This window comes from Sorex araneus, chromosome 1, assembly GCF_027595985.1.
Source record: "Sorex araneus isolate mSorAra2 chromosome 1, mSorAra2.pri, whole genome shotgun sequence".
Classification (NCBI taxonomy): Eukaryota; Metazoa; Chordata; class Mammalia; order Eulipotyphla; family Soricidae; genus Sorex; species Sorex araneus.
In genome coordinates this window covers 204746938-204767753 of record NC_073302.1, presented here as the reverse complement: position 1 = coordinate 204767753, position 20816 = coordinate 204746938, and positions in this window count along the sequence as shown.

The following is a 20816-nucleotide window of genomic DNA, read 5'->3' as shown; positions in this document are numbered from 1 at the left end:
CAAAATCTTATACTTAAGCCTTCCTACATTATACTTCACAATCACTATTTAAATCCTAATTATTAGATGATCAGTCACACAGGAAACTGTTCTCTATGTCACGTCTATCTGTTCTAAATTCTATTTCTACACCATCTTTATTTTATTGTTACCCAAAGTTTTAACCTTATAGCTGTAGCTGTAGCTGTAGTTGTAGCGATAGCGCAGCGGGTAGGGGTAGGGTGTTCACCTTGCAAGCAGCAGGCCCGGGTTTGATTCCTCTGCCCCTCTTGGAGAGCCCGCCAAGCTACCGAGAGTAAATTGCCTGCACAGCAGAGCCTGGCAAGCTATCTGTGGTGCATTTGATATGCCAAAAACAGTAACAACAAGTCTCACAATGGAGACGTTACTGGTTCCCGCTCAAGCAAATAGATGAGCAATGGGATGACAGTGACAGTGATACCCAAAGTTGGACATTAATATTAGCACAATCTCACAAAATTTGTGAATATGGGCAGTCTTTATATTTGTTCTTCATTTTTATTTGTTCTTTGCCTCAAAAGACAGGGATTTTAGATATGAACAGAACATATTTGTACTGTCCATCCACATGAAAATATTTTGTGTGTTTTTCTATTTTTTATTCTGTTTATGTCATCTTATTTTCATGACAGTGTAAATACTTTCAAGATTTAGATGTGCAGCGTAACCTCTCCATAACTACTACCAATGTGTGAATATCTATCATATCTCTTTTGAGTTAATTTTGTTTTATAAACCAACTTTTTTCTACTAGCCAAACTAAACATAAAAAAATAAATATGACACAAATTGCCAATATCAGGAATGAGACTACATGGAAGAAAGTTTTGTATATTAAAAAGATAATAAATGAGTTAAAGCAAACATACATATAAGATAGGTGAAATGGACCAAATGATAAAAAGATACAACTGCTAATGTCTATGTATGAAAAAGTAACCTGAAGAGGCATCTATTTCATTAAGTTTAATTAAAAACTCACAATTTTCACAAAGAACTGTCTAGCCTATTAGGCTGGTGAAATCTATCAAATGTATAATATGTCAATAATAACAGTTCTTTAAAAACCCTTTGAGAAACTGAAAGAGATGTGATTCTTCACATTTTATTTATAGGACCACCAACTTCATGCTAAAACCAGAAAAATACAATAGAGGAAAGAAAACTGTAAACCAGTGTATCTCATTTAAAGTATTAGGATAGCAATTAAAATAATATTTTAAAAAAATAAATTATGACAGCTAGGTTTATGGCACAAGGGGGATGGAGTACATATCTGGCATGTACAAGGCTCTTAGGTTGATCTTTGGAAATGCCTTGACTCCTTAATTTACTGGGGTGACCCTGGAGCCACCCAGCACTACTTAGTCCTAGCACCTCAGCTCTGAGCCTGAGCCTCAGCACTGAACAATCAGGCACACCAGATGGGTACTTAATGGTATTGTCCTTCACACCACGAGCATGCTCTGGTGGTCCAGTAAACAAATGCAATTACTCATGGCCAGCGGAAAGCAATACAATGAAAGTTTGGTTACACATTTGACAATCAGTCAATGTAATTAACCACATCAGCACATCAAAGAGGAAACCCACAAAATAGATGCAATATAAGCATTTCATATAATTTCATATCACTTTATGATAATTTACTTAAAAACAAACTCTTGGTGAACCATGAAAGGAACTGCTGTTAATTAGAGGCTTTTGAAGGGGCTAAAAAGACAGTATAGTGGGCATAGCACCCCATGTGCTATGGCACCCTGGCACCCCATGTGATTCCCCAGATTCTGCCAGGAATGATCCTGAGCACCACCTTGTTTGGCCATCTCAAATGAAAACAAACAAAAAAAGCAGTGAGAAAACCCCTCACAAGGGTGGAAGATTTAAAGAGTTGTCCTTAACAACAAAATCAAGGCAAGAATTTCATATCTTAGGAAGAATCCTGGTCTCAGGCAACACAACTCTGGAGAATGCTCCAGACCCCAGACCGAGCTGATATCACCGGGGTGCCCCAGATGGGGGAGGTGCAGTCTCCTCGCCTTCTCCAGATGAAATTCCAGCAACCATAAGCTTCTACAAGCATGGCTCTGGTATGTGGGGACCAGCATTATTTCTCCAAACCATGCAGCCGGTTACATGGCTGTGCGACCTCTCTTGATGTACAAAGTGAGTAATGGAAAATATATGACCTAGCATCTAACTCTAGAAGACAGGTTCAAATGGTTGTGTTGAATATCCAAGCTAAATATAATGCCCAAAACTATAGAGAGAGCCTCAGAGCAAACAAACCAATTTCGGAACTCAGTGGTTTCTTGCAGAAATGCCTCTAGACTGTGAACTGAGCTACTACCCTGTGCCAGCCCGGGAGGGGAAAGGTTGTTGTCCCTTGGCTTTTCCTTTTGGCGGCAGCATGGTGACTGAATTCTCTCAGAGCCCATTAGACGAAGGTAAGAGTTTGCAGTGACGGGGTGCATGGGAAATCTCGGGATTGGGGGGGCGGTACCAGCGCCATTCCCTGCCCAGATGAGACCCCGAGCAACTGCCCACTAATGGCTCCTTCGCTCCTGAACAGCCATGATCCCAAAGGCACACAAACCAATTTCAGAACACAGTGGCTTTTGGCAGAAATCACTCTGGACTTAAGTCCAGCTCCACTCTGGACTTAATTACTAAAATACCAGAAATCCATAATCATATGCTCTTTATTATCAGCAATAGAAAACAAATTATCAAATGAGGCCTCTTGGGTTGGGCAGGTCTGATTGTTGGGAGGAAATTCCAAATAATAATATTGTGTTTTCCGTCCAAACATTGAATGTAATCAAAGTAAAGAGAAAGTAAAGTGAAAAATCACCTGCCATACAGGCAGAGTAGTGAGTGGGATGGGGGGTATACTGGGGTTCTTGATGGTGGAACATGTGCACTGGTGAAAGGATGGGTGTTTGGTCATTGTATGACTGAGACTTAAACCTGAAAGTTTTGTAACTGTTCTCACAGTAATTCAATAATTTTTTTTTTAAAAAAAGAATTTCATATCTTAGTTTTCTATCAGCATTGTAATGAGGTCTATCTTGACTAAGCTCTAAGTCAAGATAAGAAATGAAAATCAGAGTTGGACCAAAAAGATTGTTAGAGTAACATTAGGTTGTCCTTTCGTTTCCTGCTTAGGTTAACTGAGTTACACCTGCCACAGTGCTCCTGAGGCACACGCAACTCTACTGGGGCACACCCAATCCTCTGTGTTTATCTTTAACTTCTCCTTTGTGCTCTTCTTCCACTATCTATCAATCACAAATATTTCCAAATCAGACACTGTCACTTATAAAGCCAAATCTTTTGATGGCTCTGGATTTTGTAAATCTAAGTGAAATATTGCTTTTTTCCATTCTTTTATGTCCTTTGCATCTTTGTTTTACAACAAAGTTCTTTTTGTAAAGATAAGGGAAGACAGTAAATGCTATGTTTTTGTAACATGAGAGTTAATTAACTCTGAATCATATTTGCTCCTGGGCATCCATCATATTTACTTGACTTAAGCTTCAGCTGTCCTTAGGTTGACCTTATTTCCTAATACCCCCCAAAGCTTGGTCCCACCAAGGGAATTGGATAGACCCAGGGCAAACTGAAAACCTCCCTGGCTTCGAAAGTAATAGCCTAAGTGCCATAATAAGTATGGTAACTTAAGACAATGGTCATGGAACAAACTCTGTCATGACCTAAATAGAAGTAACTGAATAAGGACCCTGTTGGGGTGAGGAAAAACTAACATGGCCTGAGGACTGTAGTCTGGGAAGTATAAAGAGATATTACTATGAAGCCAGAGAGACCCTTTAAACTTAATCTGGGGTCTAGATTTAAGCCTATATCTCTTACTGTCTTCATTCAAAGTGACTATAAATATTGTTAATAAGTAAATTTAATATGCTTTTTAAAAATGGATTACCACCAAAGGAAAGGAGAAAGCAATATACCCTTAGATGGAAATTAGCCCTTGGGAGCATCTCCTAGAAGGAATCTAGAGTGCTCAGCCCCTAGATGATATTCTGTCCTTGGGTAAATATACAATTTTCTCTGAATGAAGGGCTTTACTGTTGTTTGTTTGTTTGTTTTTAATGTAATAGTACTGCTATTTATTCAACCATTGATTAAGCTGATTGAACAGGGCATGGATTCCACATTACTTTTTTAAAATTTTTTTAATTGGATATTCATGAGATAGACCATTACAAAGCTGTTCATAATTGGGTTTCAGTCATACAATGATTTAGTACCCATCCCTCCACCAGTGTACATTTCCCACCATCAATGCCCCCTGTTTCCCTACCAGCGTCCCCCAAAACCCACCCCCAACCCCCAGCCTCCCTATTGGAGGCACTTTCCTTCTTGTTCTGTCTCTCTCCTTTTCCTTTTGTGCATTATGGTTTTCAATGGAGGTGTTAAGAGGTCATGGTGTTTGTTCAGGGCATTTGGTATTTTTATCAGGCTGTAAGGCTGGAGTAACTTTTCAATTGGGTGGCAGCTTTGGGGTGTGGATGTCACTGCTGAGGCTTTCAGAAGTACAGGAAAGTGGGGGAAGATAGCCCATCTGAACCCTGAGAAAGTCCAGAGATTTCAGTCACATAATCCACATCCAGAATTTTCAACAGATTATATCTTGGTGAGATCCTTCCTGAGACAATGTCAGGCTGAGGGTATGGCAGTGATTTTGGATTGTGGAAGCAAGTGGCTGCCGGGGGCTCTGCCTGGGAGGGCACAGACTAACCCAACCCCCTCCGATTTACCCCAATCTGTTCAACCACGCACAAGTACAAGATTAACTGTGGTTTTTGATCTCTTTCCAGATTTATTTATGGATCTCTGAAGCAAGGCCGATAGTAGAGCTTACATCTTGACACTGGAGTTGGTTCATGAGGGTGACTGCCAATGAGTCCATGAGTATTGGGAAGTGGGGAAGGCAGCCCATCCTGACCCAGAGAAAGCCTGGAGATTTCATTCACAAAACCGTAATACCAGAATTTTCAACAAATTATGTCTTGGTGAAGTCCGTTCTGAGATGGTGGAGTCAGGCCAGGGGTATGGCGGCAATTTTGGATTGTGGAAGCAAGTGGCTGAAGAGGCTCTGCTTGGGCAGGCCACCAGGCCAAACTGCCCTCCTCCGATTTACCTTGACCTGTTTAGCCATGAGTGGGTTCAAGATTAACTGCAGCTTTTGATCTCTTTTAAGATTTATCTATGGATCTCTGAAAGAAAGCCAATAAATGAGGTTGTATGGCTGAGCCAGAGGTGGTTTGTGAGAGTGGCTCCCACATGCCTAATTTTTGGCCATTTAATCTCTTGGTAAACTGGTCCCAAGTTGTTGGGGTCCAGCCAAAGTCACAACAGCAATTTTGGGGTATCAGGAAGCCTGAAGGACTATCAAGTTGCTGATATACTTGCCCTTCAGGTACAGATTGACCTACTGGTGCACCATACCCCCAACATCTGTTTATTGTTTATGTTCATTGTTTTGTTCAACCACACCTATGTGTAGTTGCTATCCCCCCAACCCTTCACAATTTCCTTATAATTAATGCTGAAAGTTTTAAATAAATGCCCACTGATTATCAACTTTTAGTTATTAGCTTCTGTTCCTTTGTACATTGGCCAGGGGAAGGGTTATTGGCCCCGAACAACCAGGGGACCCCTGGTCACCTCAGGACAGTGACGCTGACAGTGACAGAGATAGTACAGGGTGGGAGGTGTTAACCTTGTATGCAGTCAGCCTGGTTTGATCTCTGGCACTACATTTGGTCTCCCTGATCTCTGGCACTACATTTGATCACAGGAGTGATCCTTAAGCACAGAATCAGGAGTAAGCCTTGAGCACAACAAGCTGTGGTCAAACCGTCCATTCTACCCACCCAAACTCATTTAATTGGCAAAGTGTAAACATTTGCATTTTAAAGAATGTATGATTAGAAAATTCTGTATCACTGTATCACTGTCAGTCCATTGCTTATCTATTTGCTCGAGCAGGCAGCAGTAACATCTCCATTGTGAGACTTGTTGTTACTGTTTTTGACATATAGAATTAGAAAATTACAAATAATTTTAAAAGACAAAACAAAAACGCCAGTAGACACAATGAGTAATTAAGCTGAACAGTATAAGGCATGCTACACACATCAAAAAAGCAGTCATACTTCAACGTACCACCTATAAACACTTGTAAATCCAATCTATATTGTATAATTGACAACAGAATTAGAAACAAACAAGCAAATAATAAAAACAAAAGCCAGAGATATAACTCAGCAATAAAGCACTTGCTTTGTATATGTGAGATCCTGGCTTCAACTCCAGAAATCTCTCCAAATAAAAATATGAAACCCAAATCTTAGAAGTCTCTCCAAAATAGTGATATATCTAACAGAACATGAATGGTATCTAAACACCACTAAAATTATATCAAAATATTATATAAACACATATGGACACACTAAAATATAGGAAAATGTATAATAGAGAGGTGCACTCATCAGGGATCAGTTGATTCAATATTTTAATGTCAATTCCACTCTAAAAGAATTTAGACTCAGATAATACCAATTAAAAACCCAGGAAGCTTGTTACCTAAAAATTTACATCCATTTCCAAAATTCATAAGGAAATGCAAAGAACCTAGAGCAAGAGTAACAAAAGTCACTTTAAAAGCCAAGAACTTAGTTGGGGTGGAAGAGGGAAGGGTGATAGCTCAAAGGGGCTGGAGCCCAGTCTTTGCAAGCAAAAACTCAGGCTTCGGTGCCACCAGCACACCTTCTCCAGATGGAACCCTCGCGCCACTGAGCAGCAACTAACATGGCTCCAGGATTCGGGACTAGGACAGATCCGAGCCGCGCAGACGCTTTAGCGTCCGCGCGACCTTTTCTAAAACCTGAAAACATACAATCTTTGAATGGAAAACTAATTATCAAATGCCTCCTTATTAGGGTTATCTTGTTTGGGGATATAACTCCCACAACAATAGTGAGTTTCGTGTTGAAATATGGAACGTAATCAAGGTGAAGAGAAAATGAAGTGAGGTTCATCAGTTATACAGTTGGGGTGGGGGGCGGGGGGTATACTGGGGATTTTGGTGGTGGATTATGGGCACTGGTGAAGGGATGGTGTTTGAATACGGTATAACTGAGACATAAACCTGAGAACTCTGTAACTTTCCACATGGTGATAAAATTTAAAAAAAAATAAAAATTAAAAAAAAAAACTCAGGCTTCAATTCTCAGATATGCATAGCCCCATGGGAGTGACCCCTGCAACCCCATCATCACTGAGGCTGGACTAGCTCTCGAGCAATGCACAGTGTGGCCAAACAAACACAGTGAAGTGGAAAAACTTTATTCCTATTTCAAGATTTTTATAAAACTGTAGTATCAAAATAGTCAGGCTGGAGCAATAACACAGTGGTTGGGCATTCACCTTTCACGTGGCCGACCCGAGTTCCATTCCTCTGCCCCTCTCGGAGAGCCCGGCAAGCTACCGAGAGTATGGAGCCTGAGCGGCAGAGCCTGGCAAGCTACCTGTGCGTATTGGATATGCCAAAATACAGTAACAATTAGTCTCTCAGTGAGAGACGTTACTGGTGCCCGCTCAAACAAATCGATGAGCAACGAGATGACAGTGACAGTGACAGTACTCCTGGCTCTGCACTCAGGAATCAGCATAATGTTAATTGACAGAGAAGAAGGGGTCAGACATAGATCTACATATATAGGGCAAATTAATTTTCAACATAGTTGTCATGGTTATTTTACAGGAATGATTTATTATCAACTTCTATTGGACAATTACACAACCACATTTAAAAATTTAACAAATAAAAATAATCAAATCAGTCTCAAATTTAACTCCAACATCTTGAGCCATATCTAATTAGTTTAAAAGTATACATCATAAACATAAATGTAAGATAGGTATGTCTATAAATCTGGGGAAAATCAAAGTAACATTTGATTTTGTGATATTGGGATAGCAAATATTTTCTAGATGCAATAAAAAAGCACAGACTATAAAAAATACCAATGCTTTACTTCCACAAATGTTACCCATTTCTATTCTGTATAATTGTAAGACAAGCCACACATTTGACAAAAATATTTGCAAAACATGTCTGATAAACTTGTTCTGAATATATATATATATAATGTGTATATATAGAAATATATATATTTTAAACTTTTGCGATGCAGCAATAAATTAAGAAGCAATCCAATAACCAAATTGTTTAGATACTTCACCAAAGAAGTTATACATTGAAAATAATTGCAAATAAATAAATGGAGGAAAATATTTAGCATCATTAATTATGGAAATTCTAAGTAAAAACCCAATAAGATTAAAAGAGGAAGATTCAGTTACTCCTTACTAGCTACTGTGAGCAGATATATTTTAGCCATTTCCATTCCACACTTTAAATATTCCTGCAAACTCATGTACTTTTCCTGGGGAACGGAAGTTATCAATTTCCAAGACCCAAGACCTAAGTCCCAGAGCTTAGGCTCACTGAAGAGACTAATAGATAAAGGGCAATACGTAAGGCAATGTTCAAATAGATCACCCAAAGACCTACACCAGCAAGACCGCTCTGTAGAACCCTTGTATTCTCTTTAACATTCCTGTCATTTGACAGCAACCCAAAATTCAGTTTTCCTACTATATAAATAAATAAATAAGATGAACCATATTTAACTTAGTCCTATACTAAGTTTCTATCCATCTGGGAAGAATCTCTACTGCTTTCTAATAATTTTTTTTTCTAACTCTGAACATCTTTATTACTCAACATTTTTATTCTTAAAAATATTAAAGAACCTGGGAACAGTGGACAGAGATCCGCTGTCACAGCTCCAGCATCAAGATCATCTATACACTTATTAAGGTGAGCATTAGCTATGCAGTTCATTGGAGTTTTAAAGTGGCAAAGGGTAACCAGGCTAAATGATAATGTAGCTACAGACAACTGGAACACTTACTATTGCCAAGGATATGCTGAATGGTAGTCACTTCTGAGTTGGAATTTTCTTGAGAAATTAAACCAGGCTCCTTACTTTGTGGTAGTCTTGCCAGAGCAGTAGCATTCCCTCCTTCCTCAAATTCTTTCAGATGTCAAGAGCTACTCTGCTATGTATGTGTCAAGAGAATATACACAACTTTATTACTTGTGCAAGCAAGTCTTCTAGGGGGAGAAGGCAAGTAGCCAAGTCAGTCCAAAATGACTTACGTGAAGCTAAGAATGATAAACCTTTTTTTAAAGTTGTGACTTGGGTGCACAACTTTAACTGGGGTTCAAGGTGAGGGTTACAGAACAGTATGGAACATTGCCCCTAGTGCTGGAGGAGTTCAAGGGCTTTCTGATCTTTTCCCAGACATAAAGATAGGAAAGGGTGTAATGGAGGCTCAGAAGCCGACTGTGATCAAATATCAAAACTAGTAACTCACATCTTATTTTTAAATTGTTTTATGAAGCAAAACAAGTTTATTGGGGAATAAAAGTAAGAAAGGAAAGAGGTGGATAGATATTGTGCTCTAGAAGAACATGGGCTTCTCCCGTGAGGAAAAAAACCAGAGTAACATTTGAAGGAAGGTAAAGTATGAACAATTTCCATTACTGCACTCATCCCAATTATTTACAGAAGGAGGCAACAAAGGAGTTGGTGGGGGTGGGGGGGTTGAGGGGATTAGGAGGGGAAGAGCACTGAACTTCTGCTGGTCCATTCTTGAGTTCCTATGTTAGCCTTAGTCTGTGTATTACTGAGACCTCCCCTCTCAGGGAACCTTGTGTGCTTAGGTCTGGAATTTTGCATCTCAATGGTATACTGGGCTCTGCATCTCAATAGTTTTCTGGGCTCTTGAGATAGGTCTTTTGAGTCAAAAGCCTTTATGCCTTCTGGCCTGTTTAAGTATCTGCTGAGCTTCATACTGAGTACATTACCTGGATGCCCCTATCTTTTTGCTTGCAGCATTTCCACCTTTAGAAATTTCACCCCTTAAACCTTTGCAGGGCATTTGCCTTGCACTAGGCCAACCGGGTTCAATTCCTCCATCCCTCTTGGAGAACCTGGTAGAGCTACCGAGAGTATCACGCCCACGCAGCAGAGCCTGGCAAGCTACCTGTGGCGTATTCGATATGTCAAAAACAGTAGCAACAAGTCTCACAATGGAGACGTTACTGGTGCCCACTTGAGCAAATTGATGAACAACGGGACAACAGTGCTACAGTGCTAAACCTTTGTGAAAGTGAAGGTTTGTCTTCTGCAACTATTTCATGTTGTCAAAATGGCACAGACCTTGCCTATGCAAGGGAGTTAAGTCTCTGGCTTAGTATTAGTGGACTTAAGCAACAATTTATTTGGTTTTAGAGTTGTGAGTCTGTGGACTGGAGAGATTGTAGATGTAGGGCTCTTGCCTTACTGGGGTTTGATTCCCAGAATGCCATATGGGTTTCCCAAGCTCCATGAGGAGTGATCCCTGAGTGCAGAACCAAGAATAAGAGCTAAGCATCACTGGGTGTGAAAAACAAACAAACACAAAACTGCTTTTGGTCTGAGAGAACAGGATTAGAACTAGAGGAGTACGAAGGCCTTTGCTCTGACCTTGGGAGGACAGAGAGTTTTAACAACACAGTGGCTACTGGGAGGAGTTTTGGTGGCTTTCTTTTCCATATTAGTAAATCTATTCCAAAAGAGATAGATTTTGTTTTCACTGATTACCTGTCAAAGCAGATTCAGCCTCTGCTTTTTTATTTTTTTACATTTGATTAATTGATTGATTGATTGATTGATTAGCCTCTGTTTTAAAATAAATTCACTGGGCAGTGAGCAGGAAGCTGGCCTTGCAGGAGACCTGGATTCAATCATAGCATTTCAGATAGTCCCTGGAGACCACTAGGAGTGACTCCTGGGTTCAGAACCAGGAGGAGAAAGCCCTGAGCACTGCCGAGTGTGGCCCCCAAAAAAATAATTTTAAAAAAGTTCCACACAGATTGGAACACCCCAAATCATTGGGAAAAGTGGCAAAATTTAATGACAACTAAAAAAAAATAATGGGAAAATTAGGTCAAGAAACTTTTGAGTGTTGTGTTATCACTCTATGCCTTCTCAGATATGAAATAGCTAGCTTGTAAGGCAAAACTTCAGCTTAGTGCCTGTGAGCTACTATTTGGTAGGCCCTTTTTAAAAACAGACTTCTTACTGGACTCAGAGTACAAAGTTAACTAAACATATTATTACTTTTGGACAGGTACAGCAAACAACTCAAGAGTATGCAAATGCTATTTTACCCCACCAAAATAGAGAATTAACCCCAAGCAAAACTCAGCCTGAAAAATGGGGTGTTACTGAAAACCTGGAAAACTAAATCCCCTTCTGACCAACAACTGCAAAATGGAAGGAATTTTATCAATTTATCTTAAGCATTCTCACTGCTGTAAAATTTAATGGAAGTTCCAGTTGGATTCATCTCTCCAGCATAAAATCAGCTCCATCCATATTGTGCAGTAACCAGACTCTTGACAGACAGCGAATCAGACAATTGCTGTGAACCCATTCAGGATTTGAAACTTCTGGCACTGCACACTTGTCATGCTACCTAAATATCTCATACACCCTGAGATATTTCCCTGAAAGAATGATAATATGTACCAAAAATATCTGTATGCAGGGCCTGGAGAGATAGAATATCGGGGAGGATACTTGCCTTGCATGCAACCAAGCAGGGATTGAGTTTTGGCATCACATCTGGTCCCCTGAACACCTTCAGGAGTAATCTGAGTACAGAGCTAGGAGTAAGTCCTGAAAACAGATTGTGTGCTATTCAAAAGCAAAACCAAACACAAAAATACCAAAATAAGTGTAACTGGTCTCCTAAAAGCCATGCAGATGGTCAGTGAAAGCAGAAGAACTGAAATCAAGATCATGAAATCCTTGTGTTAATCTCATTCATGATATTTGATTCAGTACTAGTATAAGTACTCTTATGACTGTACCTCATCGACAATATAATGTGAAGAGGATTAAACTTCTGTGATTCCAAAAGATATTATCAGGTCTACTAGGCCAATAGGCTAAAGAGCAAATCAGAGTCTTAGTTCATCATTAAAAGACATGAAACAACTGGTAAAACAAAGCCTTTCTGAAAACGTGCTGCTTATTGATGTGTCCAGGTAAAAGTCAATAGGCATAGAAAATTGGGTGGGAGTGGTGTGTGAGGATTTAAAGATCAAGTATGCAATTGTAGTAGCTGTTCTCTATCCATCCAGTTGTCATGCCTGCTCTATAAAGAAGTGAAAGTTATGAATTTCACCTGCAATATGAGATACAGTCATAATACCTGTGAATGTTATAAAGATTAGAAAATTAGAACAAAGAACATCACAAAAGTTTAGAACTTAGTTCTCCAAAAACTGATTGCTTGTGTGTGTGGTATATTCTGAAAGCATAATAACATTTAATTGTGCTTCTCTCTACAGCTAACATCAAGAGAAAATAAAAAGCCTATTTTCAAAACACAATATAAAATATTGTGAATTTGTGATAGACATTAGAGAAAAGCTACAGATATGTCTATTGATTAATATTAAGTCAATTTAATTCATTAAATGCTGAATTTAATTTCTTATCTCTCAATGATTTTTTAAAATGGAAATTATTTATGAATTTTACTACTATGTTAAGGTGGTGGGATGAGTTGATTTGAAACTTTTTGGTAGGATTGCAAAGTGTTTTCATTTTAAAACACTGTAGATAAAGAAATACAGCTAATTACTATGTGTACAAAAATAGTGTAAACATCCTTAGAGCTGGTACTCAATTAGAGCCCTTGAACTCAGGGGCAAATTTTAGCCCAGAACATTAGAAAACAGCAGCATCCTCCCTTATAATTATAAGATCAATGACTGACAAGATAATTAGTTTATCTGGTAATCAAGCCAACAACTTTTGCAGAACTAATTAGAGTATATTTTGTTGCCTGGAATACATGCCAAAGTTGTTAATCTAATCTTATGTACTTAAGAATGATGATTGAATCGTAGGAAACTAATATGTAAATTTATACTCCTCACTTCATAAACAGTGGTGTACAATAAATAAATCAATACATCAATTATGGTTGTAGATATGAAGGACAATTAAGACAAAGCAGCTATCCTAGGAAAAGTGTTGATTTGAATAACAGAATTCTAATCATCTATTGGTTTAACTTGTGTTTTCCTACCCAACTTTATATGTCTTGGGTTTCATAATTTGTACAACTGAACATATAATTTACTGTTTATAAAATTATTGTAAGTTAGACAACTGATGCCTTCCTTTAATATTTGTAAGGGTTTCCTGAATAGTGTTAGTCATTGCTCCATTTTAAGAATGAGGAAAATGAAAATTAGAGATAATAATTAATTTGACTAGGGAAATTTATTAATTGGGATAATCAACATTAATTAATATAAAAATAGTCTCAAAATTTAATATAATGGAGCTGTATTTTTAAATAGAATCTCATTCTCATACCAACTTGAGCAGTCTTTAATGGCAGCTTTCTGCTAAGGTCTGTTAAGACACCTAAGATTCCTTCTCTCTGCTATTTTGTAACTTCAATATCACAGAAGTGCCATCTAATAGGCAAAGAATGGTGGTATTTAGAAGTGCAGAAAACAGAGGGTGCACAAAATATGTTACTATTCCCACTCAGAAATGACCTTCATAACTCCTGCTCATATTCAATTAGCTAACATCAATCATTGCATGCTATCAGATGCAAGGGGTCATGTCTCTTCACTCAAGATGAAATTGAAATATAGCATTGTCTTAAAAATAGCCATAATTAACATTGATGAATGTGGGTGGCCCTGACAGTTATTTTTTCTAATTTTCAAATTTTAATTTATTTTATTTTACACATTATGATTTACCATGCTTTTAATGGTAAATCATGCACACAATATTCCAACTCCTTGCCATCCAGGTCTTTTAACTCTAAACTATGTTATACTAATCCATGTCAATGATCAGGGCTAAGAGTATGGTAGATATTTAAAACTTAAGGCTTTCAATTTATTCTAAATACTTTTGGGCTGCGGATGTGCCTCAGAGGTGAGTGTATGTCTTGCCTGTCTGCCTATGTACTATGTCTTTTCTGTTGTTCAATCTCTGGCACAACAACAACAACAAAAAATAATACAAAAATAAATCGTCATCATCATCATCATCATCATCATCATCATCCCTTTGATTGTTGATTTTCTGGAGTGGTCTCAGTAACATCTCCATTCATCCTAGCCCTGAGATTTTAGAAGCCTCTCTTTACACATCCTTCCCAATGGTGTCACACTGGTGGCTCTTTCAGGGCCAGGGCAATGAGACCCATCATTGTTACTGGTCTTGGCATATGAATATGCCACGGGGTGTTTGCCAGGATCTCTCATGCAGGCAGGAAACTCTCGGTAGCTTGTCAGGTTCTCTGAGAGGGAGAACTAGGCTATCAGATGTCCAAGCTTCCAGGAGCTTTGTTTTATAGTGTCTGGTTGTTGGTCATTGATGGGATTACACAGCACCAGGAACAGTTTGTAGGTGTGGCTGCCTAGCTGCTGGATAATGGGGAATCTGGGTGGAAAGGCCCAGTCCCAATCTGAGCAGGCTTGGAGATCTCAGCTTCGGATTCAGCACACCTGGGTTCCTCTCCTGGTTCCTTCATGTGTGAGGCTCGTTGGAACTTAGAGACTCTTGCCCTCGCGCCTGGCTGTGTTCACCAGGGCCCCTCGGAGGGAGTGGGTTGAGTTTCCCTCCCCACCCTGAGCAGAGCCCCAGCAGTAAAACAATGACAGTCGAAGCAATGTCAAATATTACAGCAAAAACACGCAAATACAAAAGTACTCAGTGCCACAGTGCTACTTAAAAGGGCTGGACTGCAGCATGCTTTGCATTCAAAAGGTCAAGTTTAATTCTCAGTACCACATGATATTACCAGCACCTCTGGGAACCACCCTGCATATCATGTGAGGTGTAACCCCTAAGTACAGCCAGATATGGCCGAAAATCAAACAAATAAAATGAAAGCACTTCCCATTTACTTAAAAACTAAAAGAAAGAACAGTTGGAAAGATAGAATAGCATAAGGCACTTGCCTTACATGTGGTGGACCTGGGTTAGACCCAGCATCACATTGGCCCCCCAATAACAGCACTTTCAGGCTAAATAAATATGAGGTTTATAAGATAAAAATAAATATGAGGTTTATAAGAGACGAGAGAGAAATAAAGAAACATAAAGGCTGGTTACAACTAAATTATTTTGAGTTTTTTCCCTAAGTACCCTTACTTTAGTACTGGGAGCAATGGGAGCATATATTAGGTTTTTCAATCTGTAATTCTTTAAAAAAAAAAGTGAATGCAAAATAATAGAACTGGTCCCTTCCTCTTCTTTTATGTCTCTTCAGATCTAATGAGTTATCGGTTTAATCCAAAATTAAACATGAACAATCCCGGTTGGCCTATCCAAATCACACAAGCACTTGTAAAACAGAGTTTTCTTAGTGAGCAGTGAGTAGAAAATAGGATATCAGACAGATTAGTCACAGGATAAACTTAAAGACACTTACTTGAAGATGGAGAGACCACATGGAAATAATCCCAGAAGGTCTCTCAGAACCGTCCTTAACTGACAACTAGCAAGAAAATGGGGATCTCTTTTCCAAAGATGCAGAAGATTTAACTTGAAGAACGTGTTTGGAGGTTTAGTAGGGGGACACAGTATTCTGATTCTTTGGCCCAATAAAGGTCTGATCTGTCTCTAAAGGGAAAGGTCATCTTCCTTGAACATGCCCACATTCAGCTTCAGGGGGTTCTCTTATGGAGGAAACAGCTAGGAAAAAAAGAGTTGATTGGACTGATCTGGCTGACTAGTTGACCACCTCATCAACTAGATCAGCCCAATTAGCCCGGGGGCCAGTGTCACAGATATCACAGCCAGCTCACCCTCATATCAGAGACCTTGTTATGCCAACAAGACTATGCTTCGAAGAACATTCCCATCTATTAATCCCCAGTCCATAGGGGAACTCAGTTATTCAGTCCTGCCACCGTCTTGAGAGACTTTGGGCAGAGAATTCAGCCTTGTCTGCTAACTTTCTGAAACTGAGACAAAAGACAAACTCAAAAGTAGGTAGAGTTTTAAAACACTAAATGTGTGGCATTTATAGTAAGATAAAACTAACATATTTAAATCCCAAAGATTGAGTTACACTAACAAAGCTAAAGGTGATTTGTTTTTTGTTTGGGGCCACACCCAGAAATGCTCAGGGATTAATCCTGACTCTGTGCTCAAAAATTACTCCTGGGAGCCCTTGGGATCCAATATGGGATGTCAAGGATCATACCTGGCTCAAGGCAAGTGCCTACTGATACTATCTCCAGCCCTAAGGGTTATTTTAAATAATGGTCACCTGCCTTGGTATTTAGAACACTAAAAATCCCATATTTCAAAAGACACTGATTTCTTTCTTTCTTTCTTTCTTTCTTTCTTTCTTTCTTTCTTTCTTTCTTTCTTTCTTTCTTTCTTTCTTTCTTTCTTTCTTTCTTTCTTTCTTTCTTTCTTTCTTTCTTTCTTTCTTTCTTTTCTTTCTCTCTTTCTTTCTTTCTTTTTTGCTTTGTGGGTGACTCCCAGCAATGCACAGGGGTTACTTCTGGCTTGCACTCAGAAATTATTCCTGGCTCTGTACTCAGGAATTACTCCTGGTGGTGCTCAGGGGACATATGGGATGTTGGGAATTGAACCTAGTTTGACCTCATGCAAGGCAAACTCCCCACCCACTGTGCTATCACTCCAGCTCCTCATCTCTTTCTTTTAATTGTCAGTAATTACCTAATAGGATGATCCCACAAGAATGAAGGCCACCTTTAAAAAGGTCTCTCCTGAGACACACAGATGAATCTCGGACCTGAGCAACTAGCTGCAGAGATAACCCAGGACTTTGCAATAGGCCTTCTCTCCACCTGCCCTCTAAGAGCCCCAGTGGTCACCATTTTCTAGAAGCCAGCGAGAAGCTCCAGGTATGAGTGGCAGTGCCAGCAAATCCCAAGTTGGAAGGACAGGAGAGGAGTGGGCCCTCCTCCTTCCCCCCACCCCGATGGACTCCAAGATGACGCCGCATCCTCCCAGACACACACAAACGAATGTCAGACCGGAACAATTAGCTGCAGCGATTTCTTAGAAATCCTAGAGCACTCGGTCACACAACATTATATTATATCCATAACAAGCAGCACAAAACACATTTCTTAGTCCTGACTCTGTGCATTTTCAGCAGGTATGAGGGCTGGTAGGACAAATCTCAAAATATCGAAGGTAGCTAGAGAAAGAGTCTTTTGCAAATTGTCTGCCACACAGGCGGGGGAGGTGTGGAATGGTGCTGTGGGGGGATGCTGGGTATTTTGGTTGTGGAAAACATGCACTGGTGAAGGGATGGGTGTTTGATGACTGTATGATCAAAGCTCAAACATGGAATTTTTTTGTACTGTACCTCATGGTGAACTAATAAAAATAAATATATAAATAAATAAATGAATAAAAATAAATAAAAATAATAAGGTGTCCTAAAAATCTGAATGCTATCTTTTATTCAAACACATGCACATATGGTTTATATGTCTCAATAATGACACTGATTGCTTGCAAGATATTGAAACTAAAAGATTGGGAATTTTCCCTTTTCTAGCTAGAGGCATGGAATAAGTAAATGCTGTTGTTATAGAGTGATAACTTCTTAGGATTCCACTTACAGAAGCTGTAATTCTTTTTGTTAAGAGATTAAGAATCAGTTCTTAGGGACAAAGCAAACATTTGCTAGTATATATGCATATTAGCCAGGTGTCTCTATAATGTAAGTTCAACACCTTCCTTCACTTGTGCTGAAAAATCTTTTGATTTTAGCTAAACTGTTTTATAAGATCCTTATTGAAAAGTCAGAAGCACAACTTTTTTCAACTGTTTTTAGTTTTTAAAGCATGTTTCCTTTTAATATAAACTATAGAATATAAACCTTGGTCTGAAAAAATAACACCCCCCCACACTCCCTCAGAAATTGGCATCAGATATCTCTGTTCTTCTTACACTGTTCTCAGGTTTTCATCTGAGAACAATTTTTTTACAAAGTCAATATGAAGCTTACTTAGAAAAGTAAAGTAAATCCAAAGTTTACCGTTACTATGTTCTAATACAGAGTAATTGTGTCCTATAAATACTTATTCCGGGGGCCAGAGAGTTAGTCCAGGAGATCAGATAACTGCCTTGCAATGCAGTCTACTCTGGTTCTATCCCTGGCACTGCATATGGTCTCCTGAGCAACAGCCAAGGGTCATTCCTGAGCACAGAACCAGGAACAGCCACTAAGAAGAACTGGAAGTGACTCAGCAATTCACCTAGTTTCATTGCTTTCTTTATTTACATCAATGTTTTTTAACTCACCAAGTAATTAATACTAATGCCAACAATCTGAGTAAAGGGCACACTACAATGAGGCCTAGGTAACATAGGTGACATAAACAGATCTTAAATAATATTCTTATTGTTAATGGTAGTGTTTAGAACTTCCAATGGGACTATATATATATATATATATATGTTATATATGATAGTATATATAGGTCAGGGGACCATTTTGTATTTAAAAAAAAAACCTTTCTGTAGCCATAATAATATTATGCCATCACTTTACTCAGGCGTAATTATTGTTAATGTCCATTGAAGTGGAATTCATTTTACAGGGTATATACTGTTCAAACAAATGTTCCTTTTATCCATGAAAACCATATTCAAGAAGGTATACTGTAAAAGAGGTAAACTAAGTCATTTGGCACCTCATAAATTCAAAATAAGACCTTATTTATTTAGAATGTGACACTGTAGCTGTGGAGGTAGAAGTACTCCACACACCTAAAAGTGATTAGTGTGAGTACACATATCAGAAGCCAACAAACACAGTTTGCATTGGATGCCAACTGCAGAACAACTTATCAGAGAAGCCCAGATTTGAGAGTAAAGAAACATCTCTTCCTTAATTATGAATGTATGCATGCCAGTGCAAACCTGTGTTAGTATGACTGAACATTCTGGAATAATAATTTAATGATATTAGTATTCACTATATATTCCTAATATGCATACCAAAGCCTTTTAGTAGTAATATACTAGATCACAAACTCCAAATCTGTGTTGACAAAATTAACAGGAGAATGAAATGGCCTCTTTGCAGGAATGACTGTAGAATGTTCTCAATAAGGATTTGCAACATTTAAAAAAAATTATACATTTGGCACTAATATCAAATGATAATATATTGTCAGGTGAGATTCACTTTCATTTAAGAAATCAAAACTATGCATTTAGAATGTAGGCATCTAAGTTTTTGTAAGAAAGAGAAAAGTTAATGCAAAGTGAAAAGCAAACTTGTGAGTTGTTATTTGACCTCAGGCTCATTTTATTTACCTAATATTTAAAATTAAGTAAATTAGGTAAGATTTGCATTGTCCACAATACACTGGTTTTTGGATTAGGTTTGGGGCCTACACCAAGCGGTCTTCAGGGCTAACCTCTGGCTTTGGGCACAGTGATAAATCCTGGTGGTGCTTTGAAAGCCGGATATGGTGCTAGGGGTAGAACTAGGGTTGACCATGTCCAAGGCAACCTGTACTAAGGCAACCTGGCCATGTTCTTAACACTTGTACTATCTCTCTAACCCCAGGCTCTTGCTTTTATACATAATTTCTTTATTGACATATCTAATTGATCCTTGAAGATATTTGAATTTGAGACTCAAGTCATAAACAAAAATCTGTTTTAGAAGATAAATGGGCCAGGCAGGTGAATTCTTACTTGCCATGTCATATTCTGACAAAACACAACACAGACTTCCTTTAGCTCGAGAAGCGTAATAAAATGGGAAGCATCTTGAGTTAGCAAATGACAGTTTCCTCCATCCATTCACTTAATCACTCACTCATTCCATTATAACCTATGTACTGACTATTCAGAGTACCTAAAAATAATACGATTTCTTCAATCAGTTGTAAGTATTGAACCTTGAGAATTCTTACAATTCAATTCTCAAGAATTGTAAATATTGAATCCACATGTTACTCAATGTGGATTGGGTAAAAATCTGTTCTCTTTTTAGACTCCCTTAACTGCATCCTTGTGTCCCTTCTTGGTCACGATGTACATGTAGTACATATTATAGATGAACCCTTGGTGACTACATGAAATGTTACACTGAATTGCTTCAGTGGACACCTAAGTATTGGATGACACTATCTAGAAATGTGAGCCTGTGAGCTTTTTTGTGCATGAATTTTGTCATTGAGAAATGAAATTGGCCTAAGCAGATAAACTCCTCCTCTTTTTCCTCTCTTTTCCTGCTTTAAGGTGCAGGGATTAAAATATGCAGGAAAATCCCATATGACAAGCAACTATGTTGATAGGTAGCTTGCTAATGTAGTGACCAATTTCAGTTTGGTTTTTAATTCTTCAAATGCAATAAAATAAACATGAGCTTGTTAAAGCATTGTTTTGCCTGTTAACTTTCCTCATTTAACGTGGTCTTGTTGTTTTTGTTTTGTTGCTTTGTTTTGTTTCCATCTTCATTTTCCTGGGCTTACGTCCTTAAATAATAATAGCAGATATGACCTTGTCAAACCATGCAGTTGACAAGAATATAGCTGACTATCTTAAAGCCAGCAATGAACGCCATTGCTGGGACACTTGCAGCGCCCA